This window comes from Mastomys coucha, unplaced genomic scaffold (assembly GCF_008632895.1).
Source record: "Mastomys coucha isolate ucsf_1 unplaced genomic scaffold, UCSF_Mcou_1 pScaffold22, whole genome shotgun sequence".
Classification (NCBI taxonomy): domain Eukaryota; kingdom Metazoa; phylum Chordata; class Mammalia; order Rodentia; family Muridae; genus Mastomys; species Mastomys coucha.
In genome coordinates, this window is record NW_022196905.1 from 145,201,177 (window position 1) to 145,225,864 (window position 24,688).

The 24,688-nt window shown below is 40.8% G+C and overlaps 1 protein-coding gene across 5 annotated transcripts in view; it reads left to right on the forward strand.

Moving 5' to 3' along the window:
* Positions 1–1,974: 1,974 nt before the first annotated feature.
* Pds5b (PDS5 cohesin associated factor B) overlaps positions 1,975–24,688 on the forward strand; it is a 138,889-nt gene continuing 116,175 nt past the window's right edge. For 2 of the 5 annotated variants that reach the window (XM_031338845.1, XM_031338847.1), the window contains exon 1: positions 1,975–2,117. The gene's annotated coding sequence lies outside the window, so the exon portion shown is untranslated. The remainder of the gene's footprint in view (positions 2,118–24,688) is intronic. The other 3 variants (XR_004109703.1, XM_031338846.1, XM_031338843.1) reach the window with 2 other exon arrangements.

A 24,688-nucleotide genomic window follows, 5' to 3' on the forward strand; every position in this document is an offset into this window, starting at 1 on the left:
CTACTGTATTATATTAAACAGTTGGGATCATGGCAGTGTGTAGTTCCTACATTCTTGCTCTCATTCTGTGGCTCCTAAGAAACTTATTTGTATCTTTTGGAGTTTCAGAATTGAGAGGGAAAGAAAATAATGACAAAGAGCTTGAAGATTCTTTTCTTCCTTCCTTCCTTCCTTCCTTCCTTCCTTCCTTTCCTTCTTTCCTTTCTATTTTGTTTTGTTTTTGAGACAGGGTCTCACTGTAGCCTCAGCTGTCCTGGAACTCACTGTGTAGACCAGGCTGACCTCAAACCTAACAGGCCTGTCTCTGCCTCCCGAGTGCTGAGATTAAATGTGCGTGTGGCACCACGCCTGCCTAAGAAGCCAAAGCCAAAGCTTTGCTTTCATTTTTATTTATTGTTATTTTTTAAAGACCTGTGTCGATCTCCTATTCTGTCCTTGCTGGGAACACTGAAGTTGTATAGGAAAGTTCCCATGGCTTAGTGGATGCATAAAATGGATAGAAGCCTGTAGTACCAATTGTCAAAATAGTGGATGGTGAAGACAGAGTTGTCCCAGGAACCCTGTTGAGAGAGGAAATGAATAGGAGCAAGTATCTGAAGGTGCTTGGTCTGCTAGGATTTATGGCTCTTCTTCCCCAGCACAAAGACTATGGTTTATAAACCTGCACTGCTTATCTTTTGTTTCAAATATCCTACCATAAGCTCCTGATTCCTTTTTCATTTGTTCATTGTTGAAACAAACTCTCTGAAACAGTCCTAGTGCCAAAGGCATCATAGCAGGGAGGTCCTGCTCACTGCAGGGATTGGCAGCATCAAAGAGCAAAAGGCGACCAAGACTTGTCAGCTCTGGCAGGGACCTGGGGATGAACAGAATCCTCTTTCCTGGCCCACCCAGCTCACAGTTGCAACAGGGAGGGCAGAAGTGGCAAGGGAAGACAAACCTCATTTTCTGGATGGCATCCTTGTGGCCTTCCAATCACTTCTCACCCCATTAAGTGGGGTTCTTGAGCAGCGGGCTGAACACTGGATCCCTAGGTCTATGAACTGGTGAGAAGCCATGTAGACATTAGTATTCTTTCATTTACACAGCACATAATCTATGCCACAGGATTTAAAACATTGCTCAAGTGGTGGAATACACCTTTAATTCCAGCACTTGGGAGGCAGAGGCAGAGGCAGAGGCAGGTGGATCTCTGAGAGTTCCAGACCCAGCTAGAGCTACATAGTGAGACCCTGTCTAACAAAAAAAGACAAACCAACAAAAAAGCCAGGAGTGGTGGCACATACCTTTAATCCTAGCAATGGGAAGGCAGTGGTTGGAGGATTGAGCCTAGCCTGGGTTATATAGTGGTTTCCAGGCCAGCCAGGGCTGCATAGTGAGAGCCTATTCTTAGATAAAATAATACACATTTTTATTTTAGAAATTTAGAAAAAAAAAAAGCCGGGCGTAGGGCACATGCCAGTACTAAGGATGCAGAGGCAGGCAGATCTCTGAACTTGAGGGCATACTGCTCTATGTAGTAAGATCAAGGCTAGCCTGGTGTACACAATGGGCTCCACAGGCCAACTAGGGCGGCAAAGTGAGAGACCTTATCCAAAAAAGGAAAAAAAAAAAGCCAAAGCCAGCGGCTTTCGGCAAGCTACAGATTTCCCGCCAAAGCCTGGGAAGCTGCTGAGAACGCACTGACAGCTGCCCATCACTCCGCTGCCAAGGAGACAGAGGCGGCCGCGCGAGTAGGGCGGAGCCTGCGCGTGCGCGCCGCTGGGTGTGGGGGCGGAGCCCGGAGCGCGGGCTAAGGAGCGCGTGCGCGCGCGCCTGAGCGAGACGCCGTCTGGCCGGCAGGGGGCGCTGAGAACCCGTGCGGCGCTCTGCCTGCCCCCCGGGCGCAGTCCGCCGCGGTTCGATTGGAGCAGCCGCGGAGCTGCTCTTGGCGCCATTTTGAAGCGGAGAGGAGGAGGAACGGCCTGGACTGGCTGCGGAAGGGGAGGGGGGGGAGGAGGCGATTGGATGCGGCGGCGGCGGCGGCGGCGGCGGCGGCGAGGGCGGCGAGGGCGGCGAGGGCGGCGGGTCCCCGAGATCGGCGGAGCGCAAGGAGTGTAGGAGCCGGGCGGCCGGAGGTAGGAGCGACTCGGGTAACGGAAAGGGAGCGCCTCTCCCTCGCTTCAGCGCCCCACGCTCCATTTTCCAGCGGGGTGTGCGCGCGTGGAGCCGTCGCCCGCCGAGCCTCGCGTGTCCCGGTGTCCTCGCGGGGCTGCGGTGGGGCCGGGGGCGGGGAGGCCGCGGGCCGCCGCTCGCGCCGGCCGGGAGTGACCTTTGCGGGGGCCGCGGCCGCGCCCCTCCCCCTCCTCCGCCTCCTGGCGAGAAGCCCCCCGCGCGGCTTCCCCCTTCCGGCTCCCCGAGGGCCCGGTGCGAGGGGAGGCGCGCTCGCCGCGCTGCTCCGGAGTCGGGGAAGAGCCGCGAGCCGGCCGAGAGAGTCCTCCGGCGACCGCGGGTGCAGCCCAGTGGCGGTGCGGACAGCGTGCGGTGCGGGCTCGCCCGCCCCTGCACCGTTATTCCACTGACACTCTAAAAGTTTGCGGTCCGGGAGAAGCCCTGGCGGCGGCGGCGGCGGCGGCGGCGGCTGTGGGTCTGCTTTTTGTTTTGTTTCGGTTTTTGCTCTGTACATTGAAGACCGACGTTTGCACGTAGGAGCAGGCATGTAGCATGCAGCCGACAGGTGTTTGCAGGGTGGACTGAACCCCGAAATTAAGCACCTGCTCTTCAGCGCTGCATGCTATTCCGGTAGGAGCTCCAGAGGGGTTTGAAAGAAGAGTGGTTCACTCAACTCCATCCTCAGGAACCTTACCAAGAATGAAAAGTCTCCCACCCCCTCTTTTTGATTTCAAAGAACGCTGCTCTCTGATACTTGTGTCAGGGACTGATGGGTGGCCGTAATCGCTCCAAGGAGCGGTCTCTCTGTTGAATACTTGTTGAAGCTTTGGATGTATTGTTTCATTTTGAAGGCTGGTCTGAGGTTCTGAGAGGGTTGGGGAGGCCTGTGTACTTCAAGGAATAACCTTTAAAAGCCAGGTGTATGAGGTGTAGGAGGTGGGCTGTAGCAAAGTTATGACTGAAATGGTGAATGGCAATTTAAGCATTGTTCTCAGCAGATGTAAAGAGTTCCAGGAGTGGGTATTTTCAGTGTTAACTTTCGTAAAAGTTAAGTAAATTGGCACAAGCGCGAGTTTCAGAGGCCGACTCTTGGCTATGCAATAGGCATGTTAGATGCTAGTGTTTGGGGGACAGTAAAATGAACACTTGGGAGGTATGGCAGGCCACTGTGGAACAGTTAATCTTCCATTTCATGATGACAGTATAAAATCTAACTGATTTTCTAGCGGCGAATTTGGAGGTAAAAAGTTACATGGCACATAAGACTAATAAATTTATTCTCAAAATTTAAATATTAAACACTCTTTTGGGGTGGGGGCCTAGGGGGAGTAGAACCCTATGGTAGCCCAGATTAGCCTGGAACTGGCGCTCTTCCTGGCCTGACGTGCTAGGATTACATCGCCACACCCAGCTCATAAAAACCATCTTGAATCAAAACGTTATTTCTTTGAACTCATATTTGCATATGATGTAAATTTACAAATACATATATAGAAAAGATGTGTTTTAAACTTTTTCTACTAAAGTAGTAACTCTCTTTCCTTATAGCACAGATGTTTTCCTCTTAGTTGGGTTCTGTTTGAAGTGTCGGATGAGAAAGTAATGCTAGTCTTTTTGCCTTTTTCTTTTCCTTTCTAAAAGAACTTTGTCTTTTTGGTTGAAGTTTTGTTTTGTTTTTGTTTTTGTTTTTGTTTTTTGAGAAAGGGTTTCTCTGTGTAGCCCTGGCTGTCCTGGAACTCACTCTGTAGACCAGGCTGGCCTCGAACTCAGAAATCCGCCTGCCTCTGCCTCTGCCTCCCAAGTGCTGGGATTAAAGGCATGCGCCACCACTGCTCCCGTTTAGTTTTGCTTTTCCTGCAGCTTTTGTTAATGCTTCCAATTGCCTTCAATCCCCTGGCTTTGGTTCCCTCTCCCTTTCTCCTCAGAAGAGGTCTTATGGTGATGATGACTTGTCATAAGATGATTTGTACTCGGTTTGTTTGTACCAGGGTTCTAGCTGTTTGATGATCATTATTTAAATTTTAGTTTATCCTGAGGTTGTTCTATAGCTTTGTTTAACAAAGAACAGCATTCCAAGGACCAGGCTTTAACAGTAATGACACCTTCTGGTCTTGCTCAGGTGAACAGAGAAGTGGTGGAAGAGCTAAACTTTGGGAGGAAGGGAATAATTTGGGGGGTGCGTTTTTCTTATTCCCCTTAGCATATTTGGAGATTGTCCTTTGGCTCCCAGCATGCTACTTCTTGGATCACATTTGCTTAGCATTAATAGAAGATCTAGTTCACTCTGGTTTACGGATTCTTAGGTGACATGTAATGCTGTAAAAGTGGAAATTTATGTTTCCTTTGCAGGTGTTAGGAAACAACAGAGGAACTTGAGGATTGTTGCTAGCCCTCTTACAGATGAGAAGTTAGGTTTAGATGAAATGGCCCTGGAGGGTTACAGTCTTATTCAAGTGGGCGAATGAGAAGCTGAGAAGTGTTGTGGTGGTCTGTGTTGCCTTGTTTAGGACTTCCCTATAATTGAAGTCATTGGGATTCAACATGTTAGTCTCCATCCTGTCCTACTTCCCTCTCATCTCAGCTTCAAAGTCAGCTGACTGTTTTAGGCTCTGGCTTTAACAACTGCTGTCCAGGATTCTGTTCACCTAACTTCTTTCAGAGGCTAACCAACCTCTTGGAGCCTCTGTCTCTAAGAGCTGCTTGCTCTTTTATTGACACTGTTAGACATCCTCCATCCATCCATCCATCCATCCATCCATCCATCCATGTGACCAACAAGAGGTTTTAAACTTGTAAGCCAAAGTGATTTGGAAAAGTTAGTATTGAGCTTGTTTTGTTAATGTATATATGAGAACATTATTTACTTTGAAACTCAGCTCACTACACAAGTCATTTGTCACTGCTACTTATAACTCAAATTTTATTTGCTGTGTAGTTCTGCTTAGTATATAAGGATTACAGAAATAATTTAGTTTAAAAATAAAATGAGTAATTTTCCCAAGAATATTAGCCTTTGGTTTTTTGAGACACTGTTTCACTCTATTAGTCCTGGCTGGCCTCAAATTCAGCAGCCCTTTTGTCTCAGCTTCCTGAGTGCTAGGATAACTGGTGTGAGCCAGCATACTCTGCTGTTTTCTAAGTTTACTTAAAAGCTATAGAGTGATTTGCCGTTCTGACACCTTGGAGAGATAGCCCTATCTTCTTCTCATTGTTCTTTCATGAACCACCTGATTTTCAACATTTTCTTCAGTACTTGAAAAGTACTTTATAATCCATTCTCACTAATGAGTTCAAAATTAATAAGCTTGCAGCATTGAGAGTTACTGTCTTTACTGGCAGATTGTTATGTGCCATGAGAAAATTAAGGTGATAAAACTCAGTGCATAAAAAGTTAGTGCTTTAAAACCATCAATCTGAGATATTTAAAAATATCTCTAATAGTTATTGCACTTTAATGATTAAACATGAATAGTAAGTAGCTGTCTTGGTTGAGTTTCATAAAACTGAAAAAGTCAGGAGTGTGGAGGATACACTGAGCAAAGTAGTAAGGCATTTTGGGACATCTTTTAGGTCTAAAAGTGCTCGTATGCTCTGCTGCACCCCCCTTTGAAGAGAATGCTGTGAACTGATTCATTGAAAATGTATAAATACCAACTCTGTGCACATTACATTCTAAGGATGATACAGCAAACAGAATGAGACCTGACCTGTGGCAGTAGGGAGTGATGGTTGGAGACCTTATACTGAAGTTATGAAGGCTGGGCAGAGAGCATCCCTGCAGGCCTTCATGGATAGGGCAAGGTTCCTGAAGGAGAGTGAAATAGGCTAAGAGTAGGTACCCAACAGGTAATGACCACCACGTTACAGACAGCTGTCGTATAGATAGTACTTAGAGCCCTGAGAGAAAAGGAGAGTTGTAGGTGTCTGTCTCCCCCCACCTCCCTCTTATTTTGTTGCAGAGGTGACTTTAGGAAAACTGAAGAGGAAAGTCTGTATTCTGAAGTATGTCTCTTACTGAGATTCTTTCAGACAGTTTTAGTTAGCCTCAATCATGAGACTGGTTGATGATGCAGGTTGGAGTTGGTGAGATGGCTTAGTGGGTAATGACGCTTGTAGTTTGACAACCTGAGATCTGTGTCTGGGACAAATGTAGGAAAAACCAGCTCTGGCAAGGTATCCTCTGATTGCCACATGCATGTTTTTGCACACACACACAAAATAAATAAATAAATAAATAAATAAATAGATGCAATAAAAAAGAATTGTATATTTTAAGCTAAAAAGTTGTACATGAAAAAATGTACATATATGAAAAACCAAATTTTTCTAGTGGTACAGAAAACTGAAAATGAAAAGTAAAATTCCAGTAACCTACTGCTAACAAATGCTAGGATATTTACTTTAAAAATATTTCTAGGAACAGTATTATCATACTGTGTTTTTTTTGTTGTTGTTGTTATTTATTTTATTTATTCTTTAAGAAACTTTAAGAAACTTGCCAGGTGGTGGTGGTGCATGCCTTTAATCCCAGCACTTGTGAAGCAGAGGCAGGAGGATCTCTGAGTTTGAGGCCAGCCTGGAATACAGAGTTCCAGGGCAGCCAGGGCTATACAGAGAAACCCTGTCTTTTTTTTTTTTTTAAGATTTATTTATTATTATAAATGAGTACACAGAAGAGGGTATCAGATTTCATTATGGGTGGTTGCGAACCATCACGTGGTTGCTGGGATTTGAACTCATGACCTTTGGAAGCACAGTCAGTGCTCTTACCCACTGAGCCATCTCACCAGCCCCGAGAAACCCTGTCTTGAGAAACCACCACTATAATTATCAACAACAACAAAAAGAACAAAAAAGAAAGAAAAAAAGAGAAAAGACTAAAAAAAAGGAAAAGAAACTTTCCCTTTTCAAGTTAAAGAGTTTTTTTCATACTGCCCCATAGATATCAACAGAATTTAAAAAGAGTATTTTATTGTAGGTGCCAGTCATAGTTAAGCAATAGTAGTCTGCAGGGGGACTAGACATCATTGGCGTTTGCTAAACCTTATGTTGTTTCCAATTTAATGTGCCATGCTTGTCTTACTTTACGCTTGCTTTTCTGAGAGTACAGACCTTTGTCTGTGTGTGCATCATTGGGAAGGCACTGCAGTCCATTTGCAGAACTTTAATTTCTTGCTGAACCCCTCCCCTTAACTAGGAGCTAAGGTATCTGAGAAGGAAAGGTGAGACTGAACTTTTGAAGAGGAATATGATTTGGAGGTGATAGCACTTTGAGGGGGATTGGGTCTGAAAGAAAAGGCTGTGTGTGCTAGGCTTTGAGCAACTGAGGGTATTGAAAGCCCAGAGAAGCAGAACCAGTAGGAAGGGTTGGAGATCTGGGAGTAAGGATAGATGAATTTTGTGAGGAGTTAACTCTGCTTTCTACTGGCCTATTGCTTACCCTTCCAACCTTCAAGTGTTGTTTGTTGTTACATTTTTATTTATATTGCCATTTGATTTTTATTTATTTATTTATTTATTTATTGGTTTTTTTTGAGACAGGGTTTCTCTGTGTAGCCCTGGCTATCCTGCATCTCACTCTGTAGACCAAGCTGGCATCGTACTCAGAAATCTGCCTGCTTCTGCTTCCCAAGTGCTGGGATTAAAGGTCATATTGTTATTTGATTGATTACTCTGCCCTGGCATTAGTGACAATGTAGACCTTGTTTCTCCAGCCTTGAGGGCTTAGCTCTTCTGAAAAAGGAACTTCAGTTTCCTTCAGTTTCCTTCAAACCAGTCAAGGTAGCAGTTTTTTTCTTGGTGTCCTTCAGTTTTTTGTTTTTTTTTTTTTTTTTTTTTTTTGTATTTTCGAGACAGTGTTTCTCTGTATAGCCCTGGCTGTCCTGGAACTCACTCTGTAGACCAGGCTGGCCTTAAACTCAGAAATCCACCTGTCTCTTTCTGCCTCCCAAGTGCTGGGATTAAAGTCGTGCGCCACTACTGCCCGGCTATCAAGCCATCTTGATAGCCCCAGCTTCACTTATAAAACTTGGTTTTTTTTTCTCTTTTGTTTTTTGGCTTAGGAGATGATTGGTATAAAACACCCCTCATTCTATTTTTCTCGTGCGTACACACACTCGAGTGTGCGAGTGTGTATACACACTCACCACCATCCAATGCTGGTCCATTTGCCATGTTTACTCCTAGTCTAGGCAGTTGATTTTCAAAGGGATGATTTTGGACTCCCAGTTCCTTCTATCCTCAAGATACTTTTTAGTGTCTGAATTTAGTTACTACAAATAGGGGACAGGATGGATTTGACCCTAGTGGGTAGAGGCCAGACATGGAGTCAGTTAAACATTTGGTGCTTATATGGAGAGCATCCTTTTAACACAAAAGGTTACCTAGCCTAAAAATATTAATTGTGCTAAAGTTGAGACAGTCCTGTCTGGGCAGAATTGGCCTAGTGGGCTTGTATTCACCACTGAGGTAGCTGAAATAGGCATGCCCCACAACTTAGATTATAGCACACAAACAGCAGTAGTGCTTCATAATCTTACGCCGTAGCTTTGGGTGCTTTCTCTCGCTTTACTTTCAGCACCTTTCTTTTGACTTTTCTTCCCCAGCTTGATGATGTTTCATAATTAGGTCAGTTATTCTAGCATTTCAGACAGAACATCCAGCTAGGTTTAGTGGGTGTACACCTTTAGTCCCATCACTCAAGAAGCAGAGGCAGGCGGATTTCTGAGTTCGAGGCCAGCCTGGTCTACAGAGTGAGTTCCAGGACAGCTAGGGCTACACAGAGAAACCCTGTCTTGGAAAAATCCAAAACAAATAAGAAGACTGAACATCCATAGTACATTTAAGTGTTTGATAAGTTGCTTAATGATTGGAGTTCTGTCTAAGGATGATACCAAGAGCTTGACTATTATTAATTTAATTTAAAATCAGGACAGCTAGACTTTCCTGTTACTAACTAGCCATGTATAAATCACCTAGTTTTGAAGAAAGAAAAACCTTCAGTTTTGTAAAAATCTGTAAGTTTAGTAGTTATCTGTTAGATAACTCCTATTAAAAAATAGTTTTACTGAGCTATAATTCACATACCATATGGTTTTGCCTATTGGAAGTATACAGATAATTGTTTTCCCATATATTTACAGATCCATATAACCATCACCACAGTATGGTTTTGGAACATCTTGTCTTCTATTACAAAGATGTTCCAAAGCTTCAGGCATTTCCTTTTCTTCCTTTTCTCTCCTTCTCTCTTCCTCTCTTTCTTTCTTTCTGTCTGTCTGTTTCTTTCTTCCTTTCTTTCTTCCTTTCTTTCTTAAAGATTTATTTATTTTATTTACATGAGTACACTGTCTGTGTCTTTAGACACACCAGAAGAGGGCATCAGATCCCATTATAGATGATTGTGAACCACCATGTGGTTGCTGGGAATTGAACTCAGGATCTCTTGGAGAGCAGTCACTGCTTTTAACCTCTGAGCCATGTCTCCTGCCCCAGGCATTATTTTCTGTCACTTCTCATGTCATTAGTATTTGGGATAAGCTAGGACAATGTTTTGTTTAGATTAGGGACAAATATGTTAAGGACACAATAAAACATGCTTATTTTTGTGGGGTGGCAAGCATGACAATGCATATCTGTAAATACTAGCACTTGCCGATTGTGGTGTGCTGAAGCAAGAAGATTGGGACTTTGAATCTGCTATGAGGTATGTATGATGCCCTGTTACTTTTCTTTTTGTTTTTTGTTTTTGTTTGTTTGTTTGTTTGTTTGTTTTTTATTGGCTTTTTGAGGATGCCCTGTTTCAAGCAGCCAAACTTATTTGCAAGTGACACTTGGTGATAAAGTGTCTGACTACATCACTTTGCAGAAGACAAAGTGCAATGATAGTTGAATGGGTGTTTACATGTTTTATTTGAGAAAATTTGCTCTCAGTTCTGGCTGGAGATAGAAAGATAAAAGATAGTCCTGTAATAAATATATTTAAGTAGGACAAAAGAGGCTGTTAGATCATCATAAAACAGGGCAGAGTATGGAAGGTATATTCAGCTCCAGGAAGGCATAACCAACTAGGAATCTGAACATTTGTTATTCTGTGTAGGAGTCATGAAATATACTATTGTCAGAGAGGAACATTTGGCCAGGTGTCAGTCAGGTGCTGTAGAGCTGGGCCTTTTGTCCCCAGTGATGGCCATTTGAAGACAGTGGTCATATTTCCCCTTTATGTTGCTGTTAAATGGTTGCCTCTGGTAGCCTCAACTACACTTGGATATTTCTAGTCTACTGTGAACTTGGGAAAGTGTTTTAAATAATCAAGTGTTTGATGTCTTTAAGAAGAGGATATTAACTTGTATGTAGTCTTGTGACTGAGTAACTTGCCTTTCTAGTTTATTTTCTTGAGGTTTGTTTTTACCCCAGGTTAGTTGACTTTATAGGATAAGTAATTCCTAAGTAAATTGGTTCTTATACATGTTTTCCTTTGTCTGCCTCTCCTCCCATTAATTGCATCCATTTTAAACACATTAAAAAAAAATAGTTTTCCTGAGGTATAATTCACATACCATATGACTTTGCCTACTGGAAGTATACAGTTTCCTTTTTCTGAATTTCCTTTCTCTAGTATACTTTTTCTAGCTTTGTAAGTGTGCTGCTTCTAGTCTAACATGTCCAAACTTCATTCTCTTCTTCTCCAACGTTTACCCCATGTTTGCTTCAAGTTAATAACAGACTCTCCAGCATCTCTTTTTTTTTTTTTTTTTTTTGGTTTTCCAAGACAGGGTTTCTCTGTGTAGCCTGGCTGTCCTGGAACTCACTCTGTAGACTAGGCTGGCCTCGAACTCAGAAATCCACCTGCCTCTGCCTCCCAGGTGCTGGGATTAAAGGCGTGTGCCACCACCGCCCAACTCCAGCATCTCTTGTACTGCTTTTACACTCATTTCAGAATCTGGAGTATCATCCTAATCCCGCCATTTCTTCCATCTCTCCCATCAGAGGTTAATGATCTCCCGGCCTCTGTAAGTGACCTTTTAATTAATACAACTGCATACAGACACATCCCACCTCAGTCTTCCCTCATTTACACTAATACTGGAAACTTAACTTCTCTACCTTTTATTTTTTACATTGGAAAATATACCCTGGAGATTTTCTCTTACTTGTATATAAAGTACTTCTACCCCCCTCTGTGGACAACTACAGTGTTTATTGTTATACCACAGTTTCACTAGCTTATTGATTGTTTCTAGCTTTTACTGTTGTAAGACATTTTTATACCATAGTTGCACTAGCTTATTGATTGTTTCCAGTTTTTACTGTTATACAATTGCTATTATTTTGTCCATGTGAAGATTTGTTTGTGGTGCAAGTTCCTAGCCGTGGAATTGCTGTGCCAGAATATAGCAGATAGAATTTACATGGTGTCATTTTGTACATCATAGACTTTGTAGCATTGTTGTATATGTGAAAATACTTGCTTCTATGTAACATTGTCATATATAAAAGTATATATATATATATATATATATATATATATATATGTAAGTATGTAACAAACCAATTAGAAACTTTGTCAATCTGATAGGTGAAAAATAGTATCTCTTCTATTTTAATTTACATGTTTCTAGTGCATGAACCTGAGCATTATTTCCTGTGCGTGAGCCATTTTTATTTTTTCTGAGCTGTGTCTATTTTTCATTTCTCTCTCTTTCTCTTTCTCTCTCTCCTCCCCGCCCTTTAGAATATTTGAAACCTTTCCCCTGTCTCTTTGAATACTTCCAAAAGTATTCTGCCTCCCACCCCCTTTGGTTTTTTGAGACAGGGTTTCTCTGTATAGCCCTGGCTGTCCTGGAACTCACTCTGTAGACCAGGACCAGGCTGGCTTCAAACTCAGAAATCCGCCTGCCTGTGCCTCCCAAGCGCTGGGATTAAAGTCATGCGTCACCACTAAGTCCACCAAAAGTAAGAGGTTGCCTGCCTACTTTCCCTTGCCTTTGTTGTCTTGTTGGCCTCCATGTTTGCAGTTTTACTCCCGCTATCACGTTGTTCACAGACAAGGTACCTAACTCTTCTTCTTACTTGTGTCAGTGGAAACTCCCACACTTACTATTTTTCTTTTACTTTCTATTTATTGTTGTTGTTGCTATTACTATTATTATCTAGTTTTCCTATGTATTCCTAGGTTGGCTTAGAACTTGATACTTAGACTGGACTGGCCTCTAATTCTACCCAGTGCTCCTGCCTCTGTCTCTGAAATCCTGGGATGATTGTTGTGTATCTCTGTCACACAGCTTGGATAGCTTTGATGCTGATATTGGTAATGATACTGATACCCTTTCATGTACTTATTGACTGTTTTTTGTTGTTGTTGTTTTTCGAGACAGGGTTTCTCTGTGTAGTCCTGGCTGTCCTGGAACTCACCCTGTAGACCAGGCTGGCCTCGAACTCAGAAATCCACCTGCCTCTGCCTCCCAAGTGCTGGGATTAAAGGCGTGCGCCACCACCGCCCGGCCGTTATTGACTGTTTTTGTCTTGGTAGAATTTCTTTTCCCTTTTTTCCTTTTCCCTTTTCTTTTCTTTCCTTCTTTCCTTTTTTCATTTCATTTCTTTTCTTTTTTTTTGAGGCAGTGTCTCACTTTGTAACTCTGACTGCCCTAGAACTCAAAATGTAGATTAGACTGGCCTCTGAACTCAAAGTTTATCCTGCCTCCCAAGTGCTGGGATTAAAATTACATGCTACCATACCTATCCTCTGGTACAACTTTTTTCTTCAAATTTTTTGCTGTTAAAAAAATTGCTGTCGCTATCTTCCACTCTTACGCTCTCTCTTGCCTCTTGTCCTCTTGCCCCCTCTCTTCCCATTCCCTTCCCTCCTCTTTCCACCTGACTGTGGCAGGCGACTTCTCTCCTCTCTCCTTCTCTTTGCCTCTCTCTGCCTCTGCTACCCTCTTAACTCCCTTCCCCATGCCCTGAATAAACTCTATTCTACACTTAAAAAAAAAAAAATTGCTGTCTTGGGTCTGGAGAGATGGCTCAGTGGTCCAGAGGTCTTGAGTTCAGTTCCCAGCAACCACTGTTGGCTCATAACCATTGTAATGGGATCTGATGGTCTCTTCTGGTGTTCATAAAGATAGTGTACTCATATATATAAAATAAGTACTCATCTACATAAAATAAGTACTCATATACATAAAACTTAAAAATAGCTGTCTTAAAATGTTTAAAAATAGTATTTATTATATGTATATGTATGGCAAACTGCATGTGAGGTCAGAGGACTGCTCTGCTTGGCAGGGGTTGGCTCTCTCTACCATGTGAGGTTTTGGGTACCAAACTATTTTGCTGACTCCTGATTATCTTTTTATTGTTGACTTGTAGGATTTTTTTGGTGATGGGAATCAAACCCATGGCTTCATACATCAGAGACAAGCATTTTGCCAAATGAGCAAGGTCCCCAGCCCTTCCTTAATACATTCTGGATATGAATTCTTTGCTAGATCATTGACTTTCTCCCATTTTGAAACATATCTTGTTCTTCACATAGATTTTGATGAGCTGAAGGTTTTAGGTGTTGAGCTTTAGTCAATCTGTGCTATGGTTTTGAGTTCTAATAATCCTTTACCTACCCACAAACCGTGAAAATATTTTTTGGTGCTTATTTTGTGTAGAAGATTCTTAGCTGTGTTCATCAGGTTTCCTTTACTATACCAAATAAGTGAGATAACTAGGCAGTAAAAAATTAAATTGCATTTAATTACACCTCAAGAAGGAAACAAAATAATTATTAATGAATGTGTGAGCTGATGTTGTATTACTTTTTCTTTCTTCTGTTGCCATCTATATCTGTTCCATTCTGTGATCTGGTAGTAGCTATTGTTGTTGATCCTCTGGAGAGAGTACTAGATAGCAATTGTGATGTGCTGTGGCTAGAAAGTGAGGGCATGGGAAGGAGCTTTTTGGAGAAGCCCGCTTTTGAGGGACTACCCCAGTAACCTGAAGACCTCCCAGTAGGCAGCACCTTTTAAAGCTTCCACTACCACTTGGGGACTTTAGGCAACATTCAAGATCCGAAATGTAGTAGTAGTTCTTAACAGAGATTTGATCCATTTCAAAATAAATGAATGTCTGTGCGTGTGTGTGTGTGTGTGTGTGTGTTGTGAAATAGTTAAAGATTCATGAAAAAAAGGCTTCTTCATTCTGGCACCATTATTAGCTTTCTTGAACTGAGTCAGTTGCCTTTGTATCCTTCCCCTAAATCATTTGAATGTTATATGTGAATCTTTTTGGCCTCTATTTATTTATTCATCTGTCTATTCTATGAAGGAATCAGACTATCTTTATTACTGTGGCATTATATAGGTTTGTTTTGTTTTTTCTTGTAGCCCTGGCAAGCTTGTAATTTGCTATGTGGACTAGGCTAGCCTCAAGTTCAGAGATACTCCTGTCTTTACCTCCCAGTTAATAGGACTAAAGACATGTACCCCTATGTCTGATTATAGTGAGCATTAAAAGCTTTAAAATTGCCTGAGGGTGGAGAAATGACCCAGCAGTTAAAGTTGCTTATTGCTCTTTTAGAGACTTGGTGTTTTGTTCCCAGCACTCCTCTCTGATGGCTCACAACTTCCTGTGACTCCAGATGCAGAGGATCCAATGATGACCCCTTCAGCGACTACTTGCTCCCTAGGCACCCACATGCCTGTGAGCTTGCTTCCTCCCTTCTTCTTTCCCTCCCTCTTGCTTTCCTTACTCTCTCCTCCTCTCTCCCTCCCCCCAACATATACACTACATAAATAAAATTATTTATATAACATGAATTCTTTTTAACATTTATTTTTATTCCCATTCTAATTTTCCAGATAATTTTTTAAAGAAGATTTCATTTATTTATTTTATACATATGTGAATACACAGTAGCTATCTTCAGACACACCAGAAGAGGGCATCAGATCCCATTACAGATGGTTGTGAACCACCATGTGATTGCTGGGAATTGAACTCAGGACCTCTAGAAAAGTAGTCAGTGTTCTTAACTTCTGAGCCATCTTTCCAGCCCCCTTCTACATACATTTTAAAGTAAGTTTGTCAGTAGTAAGTCTCTGGGTACTCTGATTGTGGTTATCTTGATAAATCTATACAGGTATAACTGACCCCTTAGTTAAAAACACTGAATTAGGTTGTCAGCCTCTTCTGTGGTACCTAGTAATTCCTGACTCCTGGTAATTTGTAGCCACGGTACACATAGTACCAGCATTGGTTTGTGTAGCAAGAATGCTGTTATTGGGGCTGGTGAGATGGCTCAGTGGGTAAGAGCACTGACTGCTCTTCCGAAGGTCCTGAGTTCGGATCCCAGCAACCACATGGTGGCTCACAACCACCCTTAATGAGATCTGACGCCCTCTTCTGGTACGTCTGAAGACAGCTACAGTGAATTACGCCGGAACGAAAGGGGCCGGCAGAGGTCCTGAGTTCAATTCCCAGCAGCCACACACATGATAGCTCACTGCCATCTGTACAGTTGCAGTATGCTCATACACATAAAATAAATAAAAATAAATCTTTTAAAAAAAAAGAATGCTGTTATTATCGATGACATTTTATAAAAGAGAGCATGTCTTGTGTATTGGTTTTCAGTCGTCATTCCAAGGACAGCCAGTACTATTAATTAGAAATGTCTGAGATTTTTCTTTGCTTGTTTGCTAGCAGGTTGCACTGCTGCAGTTTCATACTCCTGGGTTAAGAGTTGAAAGATCTTCCGTTTTTCCATTGATTGCAGACCTAAGTAATTTAGTTTGACTGTATCCTCATGGTTCTGAGTCCTTGGGGAGCTAACTTTGGCCTTTCCTTGCCATGCTAGGCAAAGAACTCTACCACTGAGCTCTCTGCCTAGCCTTGTTCATGGATACTTTCTATCTTCTTCCCCTTTGCTATTTTCTTTCTTTCTTTTTTTTTTTTTGGATTTTGGAGAGAGGGTTTCTCTGTATAGCCCTGGCTGTCCTGGAACACACTCTGTAGACCAGGCTGGCCTCCAACTCAGAAATCCGCCACCACCGCCCGGCTGGTACATGCTTTTAATAGATTTATTGTTTTGTAGTGTTGGGACAGATATAAGTGAGACTTGTATCATCAAAATACATACTTTATAAAGTTTGACAATTTTTAATTCTTTTAGATTGTGGACAGTGATTACTTCATTGTTTTGAAGTAAATCAATTGATAAAAAGTATATTAAAACCTTTTAACATTTATTTACCAATTTTTTTGTGTGCATGTGCACACATGAAGTTAAGCATATATGTGGGGGATCAGAGGGCAACTCATAGGAGTTTTTTTTTTTTCCCCAGCCCATGGGTTCCGAGGATTTATTAAGACACGTAGTGAAACCTAATAAGCATCCCAGGATTTCCGTATACCCATATTAAAATACAATACCACAAATTCAAAACAGGTTAGCCATTAGGCATAGTTATAACTATTTTCAAAAGAAGATAGATAGTTTGTGTGTGTGTGTCTCTGTGTGTATGTATGTGTGTATTCCACAGTGTTCTATAGTTTAAACTTTGATCATACACATCTCACTATGTAGAAGGTACATTTAAAAATTGGAGTTTGTTCTTCTATGAAATAAATAACTTTGCAAGTGTTTTGTTTGTTTGTTTATTTGTCTTTAAACTCAAATATTCAGGTGGTTTTACTGATTAAAAGGCAATGAGGAGAGCATGACCATAACGTGTGGTTTTTTGTTTAATTAGGTTATATGCTCATGAGTAGCAAGTGGAGATAGTCAGCTCTTGGTATATAATGTAGTCTAATCATACCTATATTCTTTTTTCTGTCAATTTGAGTTTGATCAGAGAAGGAAATTGTTTTGTTGAGTGGTTTATTTATTTATTTGTTTGTTTTTGTTTTTAAGATACAGGAGTTCTCTCCTCAGTCTGCTGGTGCCTTGAGGTCTGTAGGATTGGCATTTTGGAAAGAATGGTAGATGTGAAGCTGGAGAGAAAAACAAACCTGCAAGGTGGACTTGGAAATCATGGAAATGGGTTAAGGGATTAGCCCAAACCTGTAGCTTGAGATTTGGACGGTGTGGGCAACCTGTAATAGGCAGAGCATACTTTGCTTTGAAGGTGATCATAGACTTCTCAGTATTGTTTGAGGGAGTCAGAGGAAATCTGACAGGAGCTAGAAGAGCTTTGGGCCCCGTTACTACCCCCATCCCGTGAAGGTGAGCCAGGTGAATCCGAGGCCTAGTTGGTGACAGATAACCGTTATTTTATGAATATAAGCACAGCTACTTCCTCACTTTCTGTCTTAGGAATTTCTTGGAGGCCATCTGTAGTTTATAGCCATGCAGAGAAAAGAATTTGGAGAAAAACAGTTGCAATCTAAAGACATTGATATTGCCTTCATAGTCCATCCCTGTTAATCACACCTTTACTATGCATTGTACAACTTTTGTTCTTCAGATAGCAGACAAACTTCAAAGCGGATATAGTCATTTTCTCCATTTTTGAAATAGTTTCTCTTTACATAAGTCACAATTAATACTCATTGTTTTGTAACCTGAATATTGTAGCATGAGATACAGTTAATAGGTGGATGTGGGAAGGGAGATAAAACTGTAATTTGTTTACTATATAATACTTACGTATTAAAATAAAGCAGAAATACTCAGTTATTTCTGCAGCTAGTTATATAGTTATGGTTATCTATAATTACTGTCTTCCACTGTCATTCCACAACCCCTGTCTTTGGCAGGTATTCTAGCTGTTTGTGGTTTCTTGTTTGGTAAGGTGACCCAAATTCATTCTTTAAGGGTCTGTGCAGTTAGAAGTTCTTCTGGACTGTTTCATTGACTTTAATTGTAGTACATGGAAATTGTAAATGCATCCTAGAGGGGCTTGTGCATTCCAGACATTCCTTCTCTCAGTCTTCTTGTACAATAGCAAGCCAGTCACTCTAGGTAGTTGGTTGATTCATGACATAAAGACCAGGTGGTGGGGTGGCAGTCTCAGTTTACAGTTTAGTGACACTATTGCAGCATCCCTTCCTTAGGAGCCAAGAGAGTGCCCTCCTGAACCCTCTCCCCCATCCCACCTTGTGTTTCAGGGATGCTAGGCAAGAGTTACCATTGAGCTGTAACCCCAGCTGTGACTAGGATCTGGGTTAACAGAAGTCTTAAGTTGTGAGAATAGGAAGAAAAAAAGATGAAAGAAATTATAACATCTATATATGGATAGAAATAAACCAATAAAGGAAAATAAATGATGAAGAGAGAAATGTATGGTTTACTGGAGTGATCTCCTTGAGGAAGAAATGGTTAATTGAAGGGTTGGTTTTATTTGGAAGTGCTTACCCTTTGTTGTGTGAGGAGATATATGTGAGCACACAAGGTATATATGTGTATACACACACACACACAGGCTGATAGATGATGTAAATCATATGTATCAGTGGCTTACGAAGCAAAGCTGGCAGTTAGATTGAGAATGAAAACCTGGAATGGTGGTAGGTAAATGCCTGGAATAAATAAACAACACAAGTGGACTAACACACACAAACTAATATTCTTATACTTCACTGTTCTCAAATTAAATGTACCTAACAATGTTTAGCTTACATTGTTACTACACTTGGAAAGTACAGGATAAATTTAGTGCACAGGTATAGCTGTTAGCACATGAGTTCTTATTCTAGATAAATCTGGTAGACGTGATATATTTTTTTTTTTTGGAGGGGGATGGGGAGGTTTGTTTGCCTAAGGCAGACAATTACATTAGGAGTTTTTATAAATTAATTTTAAATTAATGTTAAATGCTGCTGATAAGATATTCACTCTTTCAAAAAGGAAACTATTATTATAGCATCTATGCCAGTGTTGCAGGTGCTTTGGCTCTGGATGGTATATGAAGTAGCGATTGGGAGGTTATGTAAGGGGTCAGGCTATATATCTGCACACTCCACCTTTCCCAATAAATGTAGTTTCCAAATAGTAGTTGTTTTTGAAATAGTGAGTGTGGGTTTTCTGGAAATACTTGGCATTAACATAATAAAATACTATTTACTAAACAACAGTGATGAATGCCTTACTATGCGTGAATCTGTAGATCAGATAGGTGGATTTAATTATGTGAACTAGATTTGTCTAATATCATCTGAGCTGATGAACTCTTCATGTATCTTGGTTACCTAGTAGGTTGGTTGGTGGACCTGCCTGGTCAAGGTCACATTGATGGTGGGGTTGGCTGGTTGTCTGCTGGAAGATAGAGGGGAAGTGGGGACAAGATTCTAAGAGTCAGTGGAAACATGAAAGATCATTTTGAGTCTGCACTTGGAGCTGCTTGGTGTCACCTGTTGCTGGCCAAGGCAAATCTTGAGACCAGACAAAATTCAAGATGTAGGAAAATCAGTTCCCACATTTTTTTTTTTTTCCCTAGATAGGGTTTCTCTGTATAGCCCTGGCTGTTCTGGAACTCACTCTGTAGACCAGGCTGGCCTCGAACTCAGAAATCCGCCTGCCTCTGCCTCTGCCTCCCAAGTGCTGGGATTAAAGGCGTGTGCCACCACCGCCCACATCTTAAAGGGAAACAACTGCATTGTTGTTCCCACTTTACAACCCTTTAGCCACATAGTTGTGACCTCACACAAATCTATGGCTTATAGTCTGTTTCCTAGCCTGTAGAAATGATTAGAGTAATACGACTTTCTGAAATGTGATTGTTTTAAAAAAAAGAATTAAGTAACCTATGTAAAGTGCTTAGGTGTAGTTTTCCTTAGGTAAGACTTTGCTTTTTGTTACCCGTAGTCAGCCACAGTCAGCCCAAAAATACTGAATGAGAACTTAAGAAGTACTTCATAAATTCTAGATTTGCGTTGCTCTCAGTAGCATGCTGAAATCTTGCATTTATGTGAGAGCCTCTGTCCAGCTTATCTTTGCTTGTGTCTGAGGCCTGTTAGCACTCTGTAAGCATCTCAGTTACTAGATAGGCTTTCCTGGCATGACAGGCCTGTGTTCAGATAATACCTATTTCATTTGGTGATGACCCAAAGTGCAAGAGCAGCGATGCAGACCATTTTGTTATGCTGCCTTTAGGTGATATGCTTGTGTGTGTTTGGCTTAGTAAGAAATGAAAGAGAACCAATACTAAGTTGCTAAGGATAATTTATTATGTCTGGTTGATAAGTCAATCATGTATACGTAGGAAAATACAATATATATGTATATATTTATGCTCATATATACATATATGTGTATGTTTATGGTCTGATATTGTGGTTTCAGGCATCTTCTAGGGATCATTCAACTTACCACTTTCTTTTGGTTTTTTGAGACAGGGTTTCTCTGTGCAGCCCTGGCTGTCCTGGAATTCACTCTGGAGACCAGGCTGGCCTTGAACTCAGAAATCCGCCTGTCTCTGCCTCCCAAGTGCTGGGATTAAAGGCGTGTGCCACCACCGCCCGGCAACTTACCACTTTCTTATTGGAGAGGGAGCTATTGTAGTGTCTGGATGTATGCCAACAATGCTTAATGCATAGGAAGCACCATTGTTACTCATTAAAAAGGATTACTCTTGAGTTTTGTAAATTATTTTTTATTTTTATGTATATTGCTGTTTTGCCTGCATGTGTGTTGGATCCCCTGGAACTGTAGTTACAGACAGTTATGAGCTGCTATCTAGTTGCTGGGAATTGGACACTAGTCCCCTGGAAGAGCAGCCAGTGCTCTTAGCCACTGAGCCATCTCTCCAGTCTCCATACTCTTAGACTTTTTATTTATGACCAAATTCTTACAATAATCCTGTGATACTTTATTATTTCCATACATTTGAGGAGACAGGATGCCTAAATTATTAAAGCAGTGGTTCTTAACCTTTCTAATGCTACTACCCTTTAGTACAGTTCCTCATGCTATATTGACCCCAACCCTAAAATTATTTTTGTTGCTATTGTATAACTATAATTTTGCTACTGTTATGAATTGTAATATAAATATCAGTATTTTCTGGTCTTAGGTGACTCTAGTGAAAGGGTCATTCCACCAGTTGAGAACTGCTGTACTAAATTGTTAGTTAATGTAAACTCTACATTTGAACTAAGTTGACACACACACTCGCTTGTGTGCCTCCCCAGCCCCCAGACCCCTTTAAATACAATTTTCTTTCCTTTTCTTTTTCACCCTATGACAGGGTCTACATGGCTGATATTCAACTCACAGAGATCTATTTGTTTTTGTCTCCTGAGTGCTGGGATTTAAAGGCATGTGTTGGACTGGAGTGATGGCTCAGCAGTTAAGAGCACTGACTGCTGTTTCAGAGGTCCTGAGTTCAATCACATGGTAGCTTACAACCATCTGTAATGGGGTCTGACGCACTCTTATGGTGTGTGTCTGAAGACAGCTACAGTGTTCTCATATAAAAATCTTCTTTTTTTTGTTTTTTGTTTTTTGTTTTTTGTTTTTGTTTGTTTTTCGAGTTTCTCTGTATAGCCCTGGCTGTCCTGGAACTCACTCTGTAGACCAAGCTGGCCTCGAACTCAGAAATCCACCTGCCTCTGCCTCCCAAGTGCTGGGATTAAAGGCAGTCACCACTGCCCGGCAAAAATAAAATCTTAAAATAAAATAAAATAAAATAAAATAAAGGCATGTGTTGCATGCCTGGCCTGAAATTCTTTCCTTTGAGGAGCAGCACAGTTGTTACATATATGGGCTCTGGAACTTTACTAAGTTCTAGTCCTGCCTTTAGTAGCTATTTAGTTCAGGATCAAAAGCTAATCTGTGTCTTTAAATACTCTTTAGGTTTCTGGTGCAAGGGTTTCCTTATTTCCCTTGCTTTATTCCCAGTGTTAATTTCTTCCTTCCCTATTAATCATCCACTTCAGAGATTTGTCCATTCTTCTGGCTGTTTTTACACAGCTTCTTAATTTAATTTTAACTCATTTATTTTTTAACTGCTTCAGTTCTTTTCACCATGAATGTTTTAAGCCCCAAGACTCTATGACTGTCTTTAATGGTTATATTTTATATGTATTTGGCTAATTTAAAAATAAATTATTTTGTTTCTTGTGTATGGATGTTTTGACTTTATGTATGTGTGTGCATCACATGTGTAGCTGGTACCTACAGAGACCATAGGAAGAAGGTGTTGGGTCCCCTGAAACTGGAGTTACAGATGGTCTCGAGCTGCTATGTGGGTGTGGGGAACTGAGCCTCATTGCTGTCAATTGCTGTTCCAGCCCATGTTTTGTTTGTTTTATGATAGTTAGAATTATTTTCCATGGTTTGTATGCTTTTTACATTTACTAACATAGGGTATGTCTTCTTGATTTATTAATTTAATTGCAGTTTCATTAAGCTTTTTCTCCTCATAACCCCACCTTGTTTGAGAAATGCTTATTTAACCTGGAGTATAGATGTAAGTGTAGTTGAATATTAATTCTTTGGTTAAGATTTATTTATTTTATGTATATTAGTATACTGTTGCTGTCTTTGGGCACACCAGATGAAGGCATTGGATCTGCCTTAATGGATGGTTGTGAGCCACCTTGTGGTTGCTGGGAATTGGAAGAGCAGGAAGTGCTCTTAACTACTGAGCCATCTTGCCAATCCCCTGAATATTTATTAATTATAAAGAAGTTTATTTGAAAACAATTTTTGGCATTCGTGTCATTTTTATCATTTATCAAAGAAAAAATAAATTTGCATGCTAGCAAAATAGATTTGCTTTTTTTTTTTTTACATAAAATTAAACCTTGGCTAAGTATTTGATACTGCAGAATTGAACATTTCAATATTTTCCAGTGATAAATATTTTGACTTAATAATCATCAATGTTGAGAATAGCCTTCACAAAAATACATAGTACAGTATGGCAGATACATGCTTAGGACTGTTTTAAAAATTGTTTGGAATTCTGTCTTAATCACAAGCCAAAGTATGATGATTTTTTTTTTTTTGGGTGTATGTCATAGTCTGTATATGTCTGCATGCTTCTGTGTGTGTGTGTGTGTGTGTGTGTGTGTGTGTGTGTGTATGTGTGTGTAGGTCAGAGGTTAGTGTTGGGTGTCCTCCTTGTTTATGCCGTCTTTTTTTTTTGAGATAGATATTTCTTTGATCTTGGAGCTCATTGTTTTCATTACAGTGACTAGTTCCAGCGATCTGTCTGTCTCTGCTCCTCCAGTGCTGGGGTTACAGATGACCATTCCCACTTTCAGATTTGACATGAGCACTGGGATCCAAACTCAGGTCCTCATGCTTGCCATTTCTCTAGCCCCATACTTAACAAATTTTTAATGAAACTCAAGTTAGCAACACAGAATAGCAGTTTTTAAAATCTCACATGTTAGCACAGTACAGTACAGAGATGATCTGATATTCATATGTGGAGGAATGACGGTAGGAAATAGTAACTAAACCACCATGATCCTCTAAGAATAGTGAAAACAACACTGTCCACAGCACGCCTCTTGGGACTCAGCTGTGAGGTGGAGTGGGTACATGTTGTGTCATGTCTTACACAGTGATGCGTGTTTAGAATGTAGGCTGCATTGAACTTGTGTACAATGAGTGAGGTCTTACTTGGGTTTTATATTCATTATGCATCTGATTTTGGTTATTCTGTGCTCAGAAACATTTCAATCCTGCTAGAGTTGACACATCTTACATTCAATTACATGATCCCAAATGGTGCTTAGGATCCACAATTTAGGAAGCTTGGCTCTAACAAGAAACCAATTTTGTTAATTGTGACCTCCAACTTTTCTAGTATATAATCTATCAGTAGTGGGAAAGATATTTTAAAACTTGTCTTGTGAGACAAAGAAAAACAAAAGCAGCCACAGAATTTGTATGATGTTTGTATCTGACATAATCTGGGTCAATTAATTTTCGTATTTAATAATTTACATAAGTTTGAATCATTTTGCTGGTGGCTTGAATCATAATCATTCTAGGTTGGCTGCCATTTTAAGCTAGGCTGCCTGCTGGCCAGAGCCCTTATGGATCCTCTTATCTCTGCTTCCCCAGCACTAGGATCACCATGGGAGCTTTCCTTTTGTATGTTCTGGAGCTCAAACTCATGTCCTTAAGCTTTCAGGGTGAACACTTTATTGACTGAGCCAGTCTCTCCAAGCTCTTCTCGCTTGGTCTGTTAAGAATATAGGCACTAGTCCAGCATGGTGTACATTCTCAGCACTTGGGAGGCAGAGGCTGGTGGATCTCTGAGTTTGAGGCCAGCCTAGTCTACAGAGTAAGTTCCAGGACAGCCAGGGCTATACAGAGAAACTCTTGTCTCGAAAAACCAACAAAAGAAAACAAACAAAAAAAATTGATACAAACACAAAGACTGCTCTTTTAATCAGTGTCCATATTAGTGTTTATCTTTTAATCAGTATCCTTCCTAATGTCCATATTAATGTTATTTATTAGTTTATTTTACATTTTTTGTTTTTCAAATTATACTTGCTATTATATACAGTGATTGATTGTATCTTTTATTTTTTATTTTATTTTTTTATTTGAAGAGGTGGTCTCACTATGAAGCCTTGGCTGACA